Genomic DNA, 14,851 nt, shown 5'->3' on the forward strand with positions numbered 1-14,851 from the left:
GAGGCCCATGCCAGTCATTAGTACAGCTGAGATTATCTTGATTTCAACTTGGAAATTCACATAATAAAAATAATTATCTTATACATCACTGTATTGACACATATATCTGCCTTGCATTTATGAATGTTTGTCACGTGGTGTACCTAAATAGCTGATACAGCTCTACTCTAGGAAGCAAGTAACTCGGTTCATATGGCTGATCATCCGAGGATTTCTCCAGAAAGCTCCGTGAAATCTAAACCTAAAATGTACTCCCACTTATTGACACATTACACATTGCAAAACATAGGCCATCCCTAACCAGCTTTTGTTTGAAATTGGGGTTCTTATTTTAAGCGAAGGGGCTATGCAACCCTTGGCTTGGCTAGAATAAAGAAGGCTGATTTTATATTGCAAAGAGTACACTTACTCTTTGTTTTGGCAGAGGATAATGCTGTCATGATGAATGGAAAGGTGCAATCAAGACAATATGATTTAAAAGTGGAAAGTTTTTCCTGATGAAAATCCCATCAGAGCCACTTCTGAGACATGGGCACATTTTTCAGTTGGAGCCATCTTTGGTTCTCCATGGTCTCTAATACGCTTCGTGGAGGCTTGTCAATTTACCACCTTGGAGGTGTGAGCCCCATGCCATGTGATTTTCCCTTGTCCCTCTTCTGTGATAAAGTCCCCAGAGCCATGTGCCAGGCCAGGTCCAATAAAACACAGCCATCCTATGAATGCAGAGGTTGATTTCCACCTGTCTACTATTTCCTAAGTGTGCTGTTTCTCCATTGCTGCTTAGCAAATCACAAGTCTAGTCTCTTTAAGCAATACACATTCAGGATATGACTGTTGCTGTGGCTCAGGAGTCCAGCCATGGCTTAGCTGTGTCCTCTGCTCAGGGTCTCAGGCTGCAGTGCTGCTGTGGGGAACTTTCCCCCAGTAACCCAGGTTTGCATTGGCTGAGAAACAAGAGGCCGCTTTTCATATATTTTTAACATTCTGGTTATCATGCAAAAACTCATTGATGAGAAAGTTAAAGCAGTGTGCAAACAAGGCAGCCTGCTGAGCTGTGTGAAGGTTCCTAGCACACCGTGTCCACATGACAAGTCTCATGTTGTGTTTCTGATTATATTTAATAATACAAAATTAGCCTTTCTTAATGTAACCTATTGTGCCTGCAACCTATTTGTTTGAACTGGAAACACCCTTTCCTACTTTTCAGTTGTAATAAAAGGACTCACGTGGTGACCAAAATTTCTAACCATTTTCATGCATTTGTAAAACAGTAGGAAAATGGAGCAATTCTTTTCTGAAACCAGCCAGAGATGGCTATGCTGGAATGGGCTTGATTACCCAGGGGCATGGTGGAATCTTCCAAACATCTAGGACTGGAAGGCTCGGCAGTTCCCTGCAGTGGGACCAAGGCCACTCCGGCCAGTGGGTGGGGCTTCTGTTTCTCCAACCTGCTCTTGGGGTCTGCTCAGAATGCCAGAAATGGTCGACTAGCAGCAGCCCACACTTCATGCACTCTAGTCCACTCAGTGGCCATGTTGGGGAGCCCAGCCTCAGCTGACCAGCCATGCAGGCTGAGGAGCGACTGCTCAAGGTGACAGTGGAGAGACTGGAGGGGTCTACCCCAAGGACAGAGGGGCCCACGGTGCGAGCACAGGGGTTTAGCCCTGATACTTCTCATCTTGCTGTTCCTTCTGATACTGGACTTCTCCATCTCCCCTTGCTGCCCCAATTAATTTTCAAATAACTTCAAATATGAAGTTCACTTCGCATTTGTCTTGCAGTTGGCAAAGACCATGGGACATGGCGGCATCTGAGGCTGGGAGTGAAAGGAGGGAGAAGCTCCCATGTCTGATACTCCCTTGTTTTCATGCCTTCTTGTCCTCAGCAAATGCTCAAAAACTGTATTAAGCCAACACACAGATATGGAGACTGTCTGGGCAGCCTGATCGCACAGACACAACATAGCAAGGGCACGCACGCAGAGTTCCCTTGTGCATCTGGGCTCTTCAACGGTGTGGGGGACTTAAGATGCCCAGACCTGAGCAGCTGATAGAAACAGACTCCTAGTCACTGATGGGCTCCCACTCACCTGGGGCCTCAACTGGTGTGGTTATGACGTACAGCTGTGAGGAGCAGAGGAAGGCAAAACTGCACCCAGATGGCAAACCCAGATGACAGCAACAAAGGGAGGAAGACAGAGTTATGTTCAGGGATTTGGCAAAAGGAGGAAATTTGGGCTTGTGAGCTTAGTATGAAGAAAAGGATGAGCAAATTTCCCAAAATACTGAACTCAGGAATATATTGTGGAATGGTAATTCAACAAAAGCAAAAGCTGTCTATTCAGATACTTTCCTTCTAGAAAAATCTAAAGCTAAAGCTACTATTAGACATCACATAAGAAAATTGACAGATCAATTGATAAATACCACACAGCTGCTAAAAGTAAATATTGTAGTCCGTCTTCAAGACCCACACCCCACTCCACATAAACAAGAAAACTTGTAAAAATAAGAGCAGTGTGGGAGAATTTCCACTTTCACAGACCAATGTATACTGTGCGTGTCACATGTAACCAACCATGTGACTCCAGAAAATCAAGATGACCACAGCCAACAAAGAATTTAGACTAAAAATGCAATCCTGAGATAAAGAAAACAATGGAGTCATTTCAAATATTTGCAGGAAGGAAAAATTATTCAGTGCATGGTGTTAAATAATGGGTTAACTATTTATTTAAAATGAATAAATAAACAAGAACTATTTAAAATAAAGCTAGATCCTTAGCTAATATCTCATAACAGATAAATTCTACATGAAATAACAAGCTAATGAAAAATAACATATGGATAAGTAGCAAATATAAAATATAAATGTAAAAATTTTAAATTGAAACCCAGAGAAAATGTTTGCCATATATATGATTAGCCCATGATTATGTTTAAGATAAAATGAGCACCTACAAATTAATAAGAAAAAGTAAGTATCTAAATGGAAAAATAGGGAAATAACATGTCAAAGTGAATCACAGAAGAGAAACAGGAGCAGGTGAGAAACTTCTGAAAGTTCACCCAGTCACCAGTGCCCCATTATCCAGACTATGTGTTGTGTCCTTGTCATTCTTTCAGGGTGTCTGTTTTGCTTTGCTTTCAATGTTGATATCGGGGTCCTCCATTATCCTGGTAGAAGGAAAAGGACACTCATATGTCATTGGGTGACAATTCAGCACGGAAAAATCTTACCAGAGGGAAATTTGGCCAAACATTCTTATTTAAAACATGCATAGTCTTTGACCCTGCAATTCCATTTCCAAGAATTTTTATGAAGGAAAATGATGACAAATCCAAAAGCTCATGTGTTGACCAGTGAAACGCAGTGTTACTTACAATATCAGAAATTTGGAAATAATCTAAATTTGGGGCCACAGATGCCTGAGCATCTTAAAAGTGAATGTAGAAAAAAAAAGAAAAAGTGAATGTAGGATTATTTACTTCTCAGAGACACATGAAGACCTAACCCAGTGACGTACGTGCAGAGTGTGGCACAGAGCTGGTCTGTATTATATTATTATTGCCAACATCACGGTTGTTATTGTTTAGCCATGCCATACCATGACATCCTGGGTGCCATTAAGAAAAACGTTGGAAAACACATCTATTCACTGGGGAAATTCGAGATACAGTAAATGTGGAAAAAGCCAGCTACAAAACAACAATTACAGGAGAATTCTATTTTTGAAAAGAAATAAATACGTGAATATGTACCATAAACATTCTGAAGGGAAATATACAAAATGTTAATAGCACCTATCTATGGGTTCTGGGAATATTCAGTAATTCTTTTATTCATAATTCTCTGTATTTTTAATTCATCTACAGTGATTATATATTTCTAGTGCAATAAAACAAATAAAATATTTTAACTATGAGGACTATGTAGATACAAAGGAAATATTTGTGTTATAATAGAAAGTGAGAAAATAACCTAACTGTGTACACACTAGTTTCAACTTTGTTAAAATCCCCATGCATGTGGAGTTAGGGTCGTGGGTCAATGTGGTAAAATGAGCTTAGTTGAGCTGTGGGACGCCAGTACCTCCTTGGACGGGGTGGGGTCCCGACCTGCACCCTGAACATCCCAGGGTCCTGTGGCTGTCTCTGATCTCCCAAAGGGACGAGGTCATGAGGGTCCCGGGAGCTCAGCCTTTCTGGACGTGATGGTCCCTACCTGACCCCAGGGCGCTCTGCCAAGACGGCCCAAGCCCACTGCCCCAGTGGCCTGCTGTCTTGGGAGCATGTCCCCTCAGAGGCTCACAAGGTGCCCCAGGGCCTCCGCTGTGTGTGTGTGAGGGGCAGAGCTCGCGTGGAAGGTCCTTGCCAGGCAAAATGCAGGCTGAGTGGAAAGAGTAGAGTGTGGTCCCCACCTACCGCTCTCTGGTCAGCGTGCCGAGGCGTCCACTGCCTCTCCGCCTGCCTGGCCTCCGGGAGCCGTGGGGAATGCCTGTCAGCAGGAGGAGGGATGGCGCCCCAGTCAACGGTTTGCGTTGTTCGGTCTGTGGCCCTTCAGTAGGTAGTCATATGGCACGTGGGTGCCCGTACGCTCTCTCGCCCTGGACCCCATGGTGTTGGGGCGGGCATGGGTGGCAAGGATATTGGTTTTGTTCCTGTTGTTTGAATTTTCTTTACTACTGTTGTAGGTGGCTTTTTTCATTACAAAAGTGAGAAATGACAAAAAATTGGCCAGGTGACAGCTTTCCCTTAGAAGGACTGCAGCGGCCTGCTCCTGGGCTGTTCTCCACCTGCTCACAGCTTGTGACCCCCTTCAGTTTCCCTCCTGTTCCCGTGCCCACCTCTGTCACCCCCACTCTCCCTGGCGCATCTTGACTCTCCCGCATCACGAGGCCTTCACTGGCCCCGGTGTCATTTCTCCTACCACGTCCCAGAGGCCTGCCACCCCCTGACTCCCTGGGCTGCTTGTCTGAAGGTCGTGGGCTTCTCCAGCAAGGCCTATATTTGTGTCCTGGGAAGACGGCATGTTCTCTGTTGACCAACTGGCTTATGGTGGAATCAGTCCCCCTCTGCTACCCCCTGTCCCCAGGTGACCCTCTGGATGTGAGCAGGCCCTGACTCTGAGTCCATCCCCCTGTGGCCTCTCAGTTCCTGTGTGTGTGTATGTGTGCACCGGAGGAGGGGAGACGCTGTGGCTGGTTTCTGCTGGCACAGCTGGCTGTCTCAGGCTGGAGCCACACCAACAGCGCTGCTCCTCAGGACAGTGGTCATGATGGAGGGACCCCAGCGATACTGGCCAGAGAAGCATGTGCAGTAGCTCGGACAGAGCCTCCCTCCCCACCTGTGCAAAGACTCAGGGACTAAGGGCCCGCAGAGTCCCTGGGGATGTGGCCCAACAGGCACAGGTCTGCTATGGAAATAGTAGGTGCCTGATAAAGGCAGGTGAATCCAATTTGCTCTGCGCTTCATGAGGAAAGGCGAGCTGACTGCTGAAATACCACAAGCACAGCATGGCCTGGTACAGTCCACATGCAGACACGATGCTCCCTCCACAGGCCTCAGGGATGCAGTAATCCTTACTCAGATTGAAATCTGGAAAGAATTCAGTGGTTCATAAACTTAATGGGGAAAAATTACTAACATGTAGCATATCCTTTAATTCTGAATGTAGGCAACAAAACCGTAGTGGTATGAGCCATTGTGATGGAAATCAAGAGCTGCTGTACAATATCTGAAACTACAATTGATGGGAAAATACCCGGAATTCTCAGCTCCCCTTCTAGAAAGCCCTTCCACTAGGTCTAGTTCACTAATGCATTAAAGAAACATATTCCCTAAACTAACCATATTGTCTATGCCATCAATTTATGTTTCACAGTATCTGGTAACTATTTCAATATTTGCTTTCTTTTCATGCTACAAAAAGACCATTCTGAAAAGGGGGTCTGGTCCTGAGGCCATACTAAATGCCAAAGGTGTGCACGGCAAAGAAAATGCCACAGGCCCTGGGCTATGGGGCCCTGTGCTTAATGCCCCATTAGTCAGTAACTCCAGTTGCAAACTAGGCAAAATACACATTATCTAAGGGAACCCCAGTCCTCATTTCATACCTCCCAGCTTCCTAAATTTAAGTGGCAACTTCAACTTTGTTCCAGCACTTGGTGCCAGGAACACAAGGTGAAGGAAGGCAATGTAATGAAACCAACCACAAAGTAGCCCTTGAGCCAGGAGAAGGAACAGACAGAGCTGGAAAATAAGCAAAGGGCTTTGTTATTATGGCAACTTTGGCTGGTGTAAGTAAATGCAGGCTTTAAAATGCTCAGGGTCACACAGAAGCAAAGATCTGGGGCCTGTTTGTTTGGGAAACAGGGATATGGGGAGAAACCGCCACAATCCTAATTCTGCCTGGCACCGTGGGGTAATGACCCAGAACTGGTTTGTTTTGACAGTTAAAACCCAAGGCAGATAACAGAGATGTTGCACAATTAAAACCAAGCTGGCCCTCTCACACAAAGCCAAAGGCACCAGTTGCCTGAAGGGATTTCTTTCTCTTTCTGTCCCACAAGAATTTACCCAAAAAGCACCCTGGAATACAGGTTGGCCAGGGGGAGGAAAAGGCGAGGCCCCTGGGCTGCTGTGAAGGCCCATACGTGTTTGGTTGGCAGAACTGCCACATGCCCACCTGAGCCAAAGCCCAAGTTAGGGGGCCCAGTATCTCAAAATCCAATTCTCCCAAGAGGAAATGCTTATAATCTGTCCTTCTCCATCTGAGATAGAGGCTGTGATGCTCAAATACCCAGCTTCTGTTTGAGGAATGACTAGAACCCCTAACTTGGGATTTTAAAGATATCAAAAGATATTTCAGGAAAAGGAAATCCACAGAAAAATATACAGGATATGACCCCTTCCCAAATACCAAGCCCCAGAGCAAATGTAGCTCATCTACCCCCAGGAACATTCCAAGTCCAGTGGTAGCCCTAGGAGTGAGTCCAAAGCAAATTTGAGGGAATTTTAGGAAAACCTTATGAATAAGTGAACATTTCTGGCTATGACAGTATAGCCTGTAACAGAGTGATGTGACCCTGCCACTGAGAATAGCTATAAAAGCTGTTTAAAGAAAAAAATCTGCTTAAAGACACTGGAAACCAGTCCAGACAGCCAGGACTTGAGAGAATGAGGTCTCGGAGGGAAGGTAAAAGCTTTGGGTGAGCCCTCCACTCACGGATGCTTTTTCCCACTGGGGTATTTGCCAGTTCATAGCATAGGAAATAGAGTTGAAAGGGAAAGGGAACTAGAAAAGTCCTGATGGGCTGAGAAGACAACGACTAAGGTACAGTGTGGTCAGAAAAGGAGGAGCCAAGATTCTAGGGTAAAGGGAACCCCAGAGAAGGAACCCTGGTATCCTGCACCCAGATCCCCCAAAGCATTTGTCCATGCTGAGCAATGAACACAGACACAGGGCAAAGGAGGAGAAATCAATGGGGAAATAGCTGCTAAGAGGCTTAAAAGCTAAGCAGTGGTTTTGGCAGACTCACAGTACTGCTGAGACAAAAATTGAAGTTCCGAGTCCACTGAGGAGGAGGGGCCTGGTAAGTACTACAGGATCCCAAATCAGATTCTGGAAGGATCACAGCCCAAGAATGAGGGCAGACCATGACTAGATCACCCCTTCCAAAGCTGGAAACCCAGTCAAGATAAGATCAAGGTCATCTTCCCATACTCCATCTCCCTGGAGGAGAAAAATGATAATATCCAGTGCCTTTACAATTTTTATATGAAGTTTTCACATTTAATTAAAGAATTATCAGGCAAGACATTCAATAGGAATAATTCATCAAAAATCAAGAGAAAAAGTTGGCAAGAAGAAGCTTGCAGGTGATCCAGGCAGTGGAATAATCAGATATGAACTTGAATTATAATGAACATGTTTAAGAAAAGAAATGAAAAATGGAGAATTGCACCAGGTCCATAAGAAAGAATCAAAGTGTAAAATACAATACAGAACTTAAGAATTCAGTCAACTGATTCAACTGAAGTTTGGACACAGCAGAAGAGAGGATAAATGAACTGGTAAACAGGTCAATATGAAATATCCAAAATTGGCACAGAAGGAAAAAAATGGAAAACACAGGAAAAAGTATTAGAGATGTATGGGACAAGGTAAAGAAGTCAAACATGGTAACTGGAAAGGTGAGGATAAAAGCATCATTTGAAGGTATGTCAGGTGAGAATTTTTCAACTCAGAAGAAAGAGTTTCAATATATTCTACAAACCCCCAAAATACAAAAACCACTTTATACTAAAACTGAGAGTCAAGGCCAGAAAAAAAGCTTAAAAGCAGAAGCAGCCAAGGATAAACAAAGGGATAATTAATAAAATGAACAACTATTTTTTCGAAAGAAATGAAGGAAGCCAAAAGACAATGAAAAGAAATCTTTAATATGCTGGAAGAAAATCATAGCTAATTTAGGAATTTATGCTCATTGAAATATCCTTTGAAAATGAAGAATGCATTAAGTTTGGAAAATGAGAGTATTTCCGATAGACCCACACTAAAATAAATACTACAGCAAATTATTCAGGCAAAAGGAAAATAGTCATACGTAGGCTCGTGATAATGCAGGAAGAAACAGACTATTAGAAAGGGTAACAGTGAATTTAAATCTTAAGGAATAAAGATTATTTAAATAATAATAATGACTTGAGGTGTTTAAGTATACATGGAATTAAAAAATAAAACAATAGTATAAATGAGGGGATGGACATAAAGTTTAGTAATCAAAGTTTTATAAGGTCTTTGCATTGTCAGAGAAATGGTAAAAGAATTAATTTGAGGTTGACTCTAATAGGTCATAAATGTACAGATCACCAAGACTTGATGTGGGAAATTCCTATCATTACTTAATGATCCATCATTATTACCCATTTCTAAATACTCATTGGAATAACCATAACTTGCCTGTCATTTTTCAAGTAAAATAGCAATCCATCAAAAAGAGTGGCTAGTTCACTTTAATCTCAATCATAGAAGTGTTTTCCTTTGAGTCAACATTGGTCTTCAGATAGATCACATCATTTTAGAGAAAAACTTATATTTTCTAAGGCAAACTTTTTCATGAAAAGGTTGACATTGTTTTACATTTTTGGAAATTTCTGAAATGTCTGCATTAATGGAAGACAGCTGGATTCCCTAGTTGCAGCTGCATTCAATCTGTTTTGATATTTATTTGGTTGAAGTATATAAAGAAAATTCAGCTTCATATAGATAAATACATGGAAAAATAAGAAGCATTTTAATAACCTTTTCAGATAATTGTGTATGGTCTTCTTTCATACTACACCAAAATTTGGCAGATGTAGTTTTTAAAAGCTAATTGCAGTGTGAAATCTGAACCCACATGAATGCATTTTCTATACTGCTACATTAAAGCCATTGGTCCATCTTATACACGGAATGGATCTTCCACTCACACATGATGTTATAACATTATAGAATGGTCATTTGGAAAATATTGGTTTAATATAAAGGACATATAAAAGTGTAGGCAAAGGGTCTGTTTGTGTTTATACAGAGGATCAAAGCCTAATTTGGCTACCCCGAAAATGAACTAAGAAACGATATGAAAGAGAACTTCCAACATCAGCACTCTCAGGAAGACTCATGCCAGAAGATGATCATCAAAAAACCCCAACAAAGATCCACGCACTGCTACAGCTGTAGATGCACTCATCCCACCAGCTCCTGGACTTGCCATGGGAATGAAGGAGATATCTAAGCTGGCCTGTGCATACAGTAAAATAACAAATTTGACTGGATCTATACTGTTGGAACTCAACCAAGAATTTGGAGAAGTGCAAATTGTAGCGCTCCAAAATCTTACAACTACAGACTATTTACTGTTAAAAGAACATATGGGATGTGAACAGTGCCCAGGAATGGGTTGTTTTAATTTGTCTGATTTTTCTCAAACTATTCAAATTCAGTTAGATAATAACCATCATATCATTGATAAGTTTTCACAAATGCCTAGGGTGCCTAACTGGTTTTCTTGGTTTCACTGGAGATGGCTGGTAATTACAGGTATGCTTTGGTTATGTAACTATACTCCTATTATGTTAATGTGTGTGCGCAATTTAAGTAGTAGCTTAAAACCTATACATGCTGAAGTTACTCTACAAGAAGATATGTCAAAGAAATAATCAATCTTCCCATGTTTTCTCCCGCCTGCTACTTCTATAGCTTTTCTTCTTTCTTCCTAATTACAACGAATTCTTAAATAGAATTCGTGCCTCATATCAAATTTACCGAGTATCATAACTCCTCCAAGTGGTAAAGATACCTCAACACAAATGCTGGGCATAGAAGCCACAGGGCATAAATATGCAAAGAAATAAAAAGCTAACCATTTCAAACAATAAGGCTTCTCTCTCACTTACCAACTTAACATTTCCCTGTATGGCCCCGGAAGATGACTGGTTAGCCAGAGACGGGTAAAATTCCTCAAGGGAGGAACAACCTAAGACAGGCACAGTCGCAGGGGGGTCATCAGGTGAGAAATTGGGGATCAACAGAGGTGAGGCTCAGAACCTCACCCCCCCTGTTCTGAGAGAAATCTTCTGCATATGTGGATGTTTTATTGCCCTTGTCTAGCTTGGATTAACACATAGTCTACAGGCACACACCTGATCATCTACATTTGCTCTCTTACAACACTAAACTATGTTTTCTACCTTTATGTTGTATCTACCTACCACTTCAGCATCTTATTAAAAATAATAAAGAGAGAAATGTGGTATCCACATATAAATCAAGTATAAAAATCAAATGTGTATTCATATTTGAACTGACTGTTTATAGTTCATAATGCATGAGCAAAACCAAAAGTTTCTGTGATGACTGCCCTTGTACTGTTCACCATGTAACTTATTCACTATGTAAGAATTTGTTCTCCATGTAAGAACTTGTTCGTTATGCTTCAGAAGATTGGAGACTGACGAAAATTAGGCTTGGGGTGGATTAATGATTGTGCATTGAGCATTGACTCCCCTATACAGAATTTTATTGTTGTTAACAACCATTTGATCAATAAATATGAGAGATGCCCTAACAACAACAACCAAGAAAAAGTACACACTTCCAATTGTAAAATAAATAAGCAACCAGGATGTAATGTATAGCATAAGGAATATAGTCAAAATATTGTAACAACTTGGTATGGTGATAGCTGGTACTTAGAATTATCATGTATATAAATGTTGAATCACTGTGTTGTACACCTGAAACTAATGTAATGTAATACTGTGTGTCAACTACCCTTCAATAAAAAATAATTATCTAAAAAAAAAAAAAAAAAAAAAAGAAAATATTGGTTTAGTGATGTATGAAAATCTTCTAAGAATTGATACATCTTTATACAGAGGCTGTGCAGTCATACAGACTTGGATTCAGATCCTGACTCTCCACATTCTCGTTATGCCACTTTAGCATCCTAAGCCTTAGGTTCCTTATCTGAAAAACAAGGATAACAATAATACCTACATTATGTGGTTGTTGTGTGAGTTAAATGAGACAATACGTATGCGATACAAACAAAGCAGCCAACACACGACAAACCCTGAATAAACATGAACGTGTTGTCCTGCCCATATTCTCTCCTGTTTTTGCTGCAGCTGAGCCTGGCTAATTTCCAGTAGTGGTAAATGCTACGTATAAAGAAATTAAACAGGAAAAACATAGTGACCAGAGGACGGACTACTTCAGATAGAGTGGCCAGGGGTTGTCTCTTCGAGGGGACAGCTTTTGAACTGAGGCTTGAAAGGTGAGAAAAATCCAGTAATGTCAATGTCAGCAAGGTCTGGAAAGGCATTTCAGATGCAAGGAACAGCAGATGGAAGAGCTCTGTGAGGGGAGTGTGCTTGGCATCTTCAAGGTTCCGGAAGAAGTCCCAGTGGCTGGAGCATAATAAGCAAGGAGGAGAGTGGTGAGTGTGTTGGAGAGGTGATCAGGGACCGTGTGCCAGCAGGGCCCAGGACAGGGTAGAAAGTAGGGAGGGAATAAGTGTTTTTGGATGAGGACTGAATGAACGGTCCCAGGAACTGGGATCCTGGAAATGGACTTCCCCACCTTTCTGACTTCCTCAGCTGTGGCAGCAGACAGACCACTGGGATGGAGGCTCGGCTCTGGGAACATTTGTTTCAACGAAATGTTGAAATCTGTGGAGCATAAGAGGATACATAAGGGTCAAGGATCTCTCCCAGGGATAGGGAGAAAGACTATGAGAAAATTAAAACATGGGCGCATGAATAGGGGTCTATCATGAGTCACTGGAGAAGATAATAGAGTACATAGAAGGCAGAATACAGAAAGAAGCAGTGACTTGACTTTTCCCAGAATTGAAAGAACATATAAACCGTCAGACAGAAAGGGCTAAGAGAGCACTGAACAAGACAGAGAAGAAAAAAAGTCTCAAGCACAGACACATTAGGGAGACATTTAAGAGCATCACAGAGAGAAGGCCTCCATAGAGAACAGCAGATTACTTACAAATAAGGAGAATCACTGACAATGGGATGGTAATCAAGTGGTATCTACTCAAGTGTTCAATTTTACATATAGCTAAATATTTATTTAAATGTGAGGGAAAAATAAAGATATCTGCAGGCATAGAGATGTATGCAGAATGTATTCCAGCAATAAAAAACGTGAATCTAAGAGGAGATATAAGATAAGAAAAACAAGATTGAAAAAGAATTTACTAAATTTTATCATTGATTGAATAAATGATGAATATATATCACAATCTGGAGCTAACATCCAGATAATATCTACGTGATAGCCACCAGGAGAGATAAGAGTTGGGAAGAGACCAAAAGAATAGCCAAAATAACCCACGTCTGAAAAATAAAAACATGTTACCAAATAAACCTCAGACTAAAGAGAAAATCTTAAGGGAAGGTACGAATTACTTAGAACTGAATGCCGTGGATGGCTCTGTATGCCAGAATTTATGTTCTATAGCTAAAAAACAGTAGCAAGAGGAAAGTTGATAGCTTTAAATACATCTGTCAGAAAACAAATGAACTATGTATTCAAATCTAGAGAAAAAATGGTAGAGAAGGTACAAATAAACAGGAACAAATAATAAAGATTAGAGCAGAAATCAGCAAAATAAAGAACGATACCAAGAACAGAAAACACAATATACATGACTAGTAAAAACCAACATTTTGAAAAGACTCAGAATGAACATTTTTAAAAAGATGAATAAATATCAAGAAAACAAGAGTTCTTGAAATAACCAAATTACACAGAGGTAGAGCCAAGATTTTAAAACATAAAAATAATATTAGAACAATATATACATATGTACAACTCTACACATGAAAACCAATTGAAATGCACAAATTCCTGGAAAACATATAATGCTGAAATTGACACAGGATAAAATAGAAGACTTGGAGACACTAATAGTAAAACAACAAACAAAATTAAATAGTAATTATAAAAATCTCCCTGTCACCCCAAGTCTCAAGTTATTTTATAGTTATTTATAGGTAAACTCTACCAAAATTTTTTTTTTTTTTTTTTTTTTTATTGAAGGGTAGTTGACAACAGTATTGCATTACATTAGTTTCAGGTGTACAACACAGTGATTCAACATTTATATACATGATAATTCTAGGTACCAGGTATCACCATACCAGGTTGTTACAATATTTTGACTATATTCCTTATGCTATACATTACATCCCGGTTACTTATTTATTTTACAATTGGAAGTGTGTTTATATATATATATGTGTATATATATATTTTGTGAGGGCATCTCTCATATTTATTGATCAAATAGTTGTTAACCACAATAAATTTCTGTATAGGGGGGTCAATACTCAATGCACAATCATTAATCCACCCCAAGCCCAACCTTCGTCAGTCTCCAATCTTCTGATGCATAACGAACAAATTCTTACATGGTGCACAAATTCTTACATAGTGAATAAGTTACATGGTGAACAGTGCAAGGGCAGTCATCACAGAAGCTTTCGGTTTTGTTCCTGCATTATGAACTATACACAGTCAGTTCAAATATGAATATTCATTTGATTTTTAAACTTGATTTATATGTGGATACCACATTTCTCTATTGTTATTATTTTTAATAAAATGCGGAAGTAGGTAGATACGAGATAAAGGTAGAAAACAGAGTTTAGTGTTGTAAGAGAGCAAATAACTCTACCAAAATTTTAAGGAATAGTTATTTGATATCTAATGCAAATTGTCCCAAAAATAGAAAAGAGAAATGCTGTTCAGATAATTTCATGAATTAGATATAATTTGCTATAAACTTGACACCAAAAGATAAAATAACATTATCAGAAAAGGGAATTTAGGTCTTTTTTATTAAGAATATAGGTACAAAAAAGCTTTAAAGAAATATCAACCATATATTCCATTTGTGTGGAGCCACAAAAGACCCCAAATAGCAAAAACAGTCTTGAGAAAGAAGAACAAAGCTGGATGCATCATGCTACACGTTGAAGTATTTACCAGTGAAATGAAATGATGTCTGAGGTTTGCTTTAAAACACTTCAGGAAAAAAAGTTTGTGTCGGGGAGAACAGATGACACAAGATTAGCAGAATGTTGATAAGTTTGGAAGCTGGGTGATGGTACAAGGGGTTTCATTGTATCAGCTTCTGAAATTTTCTATAATAAAAAGCTAAAAAAAAGTTCCCTGGCCGGCTGTGGTGCGGTGTGTGCACTGTGCGCAGTACCTGGGCCCTGGGCCTCGGTGGGTGGGACTGCCTCTGAGGGCGGAGGGGGCTTGGGCTGTAAGGTGGCATGTC

This window comes from Manis pentadactyla, chromosome 14 (genome assembly GCF_030020395.1).
Source record: "Manis pentadactyla isolate mManPen7 chromosome 14, mManPen7.hap1, whole genome shotgun sequence".
Classification (NCBI taxonomy): Eukaryota; Metazoa; Chordata; class Mammalia; order Pholidota; family Manidae; genus Manis; species Manis pentadactyla.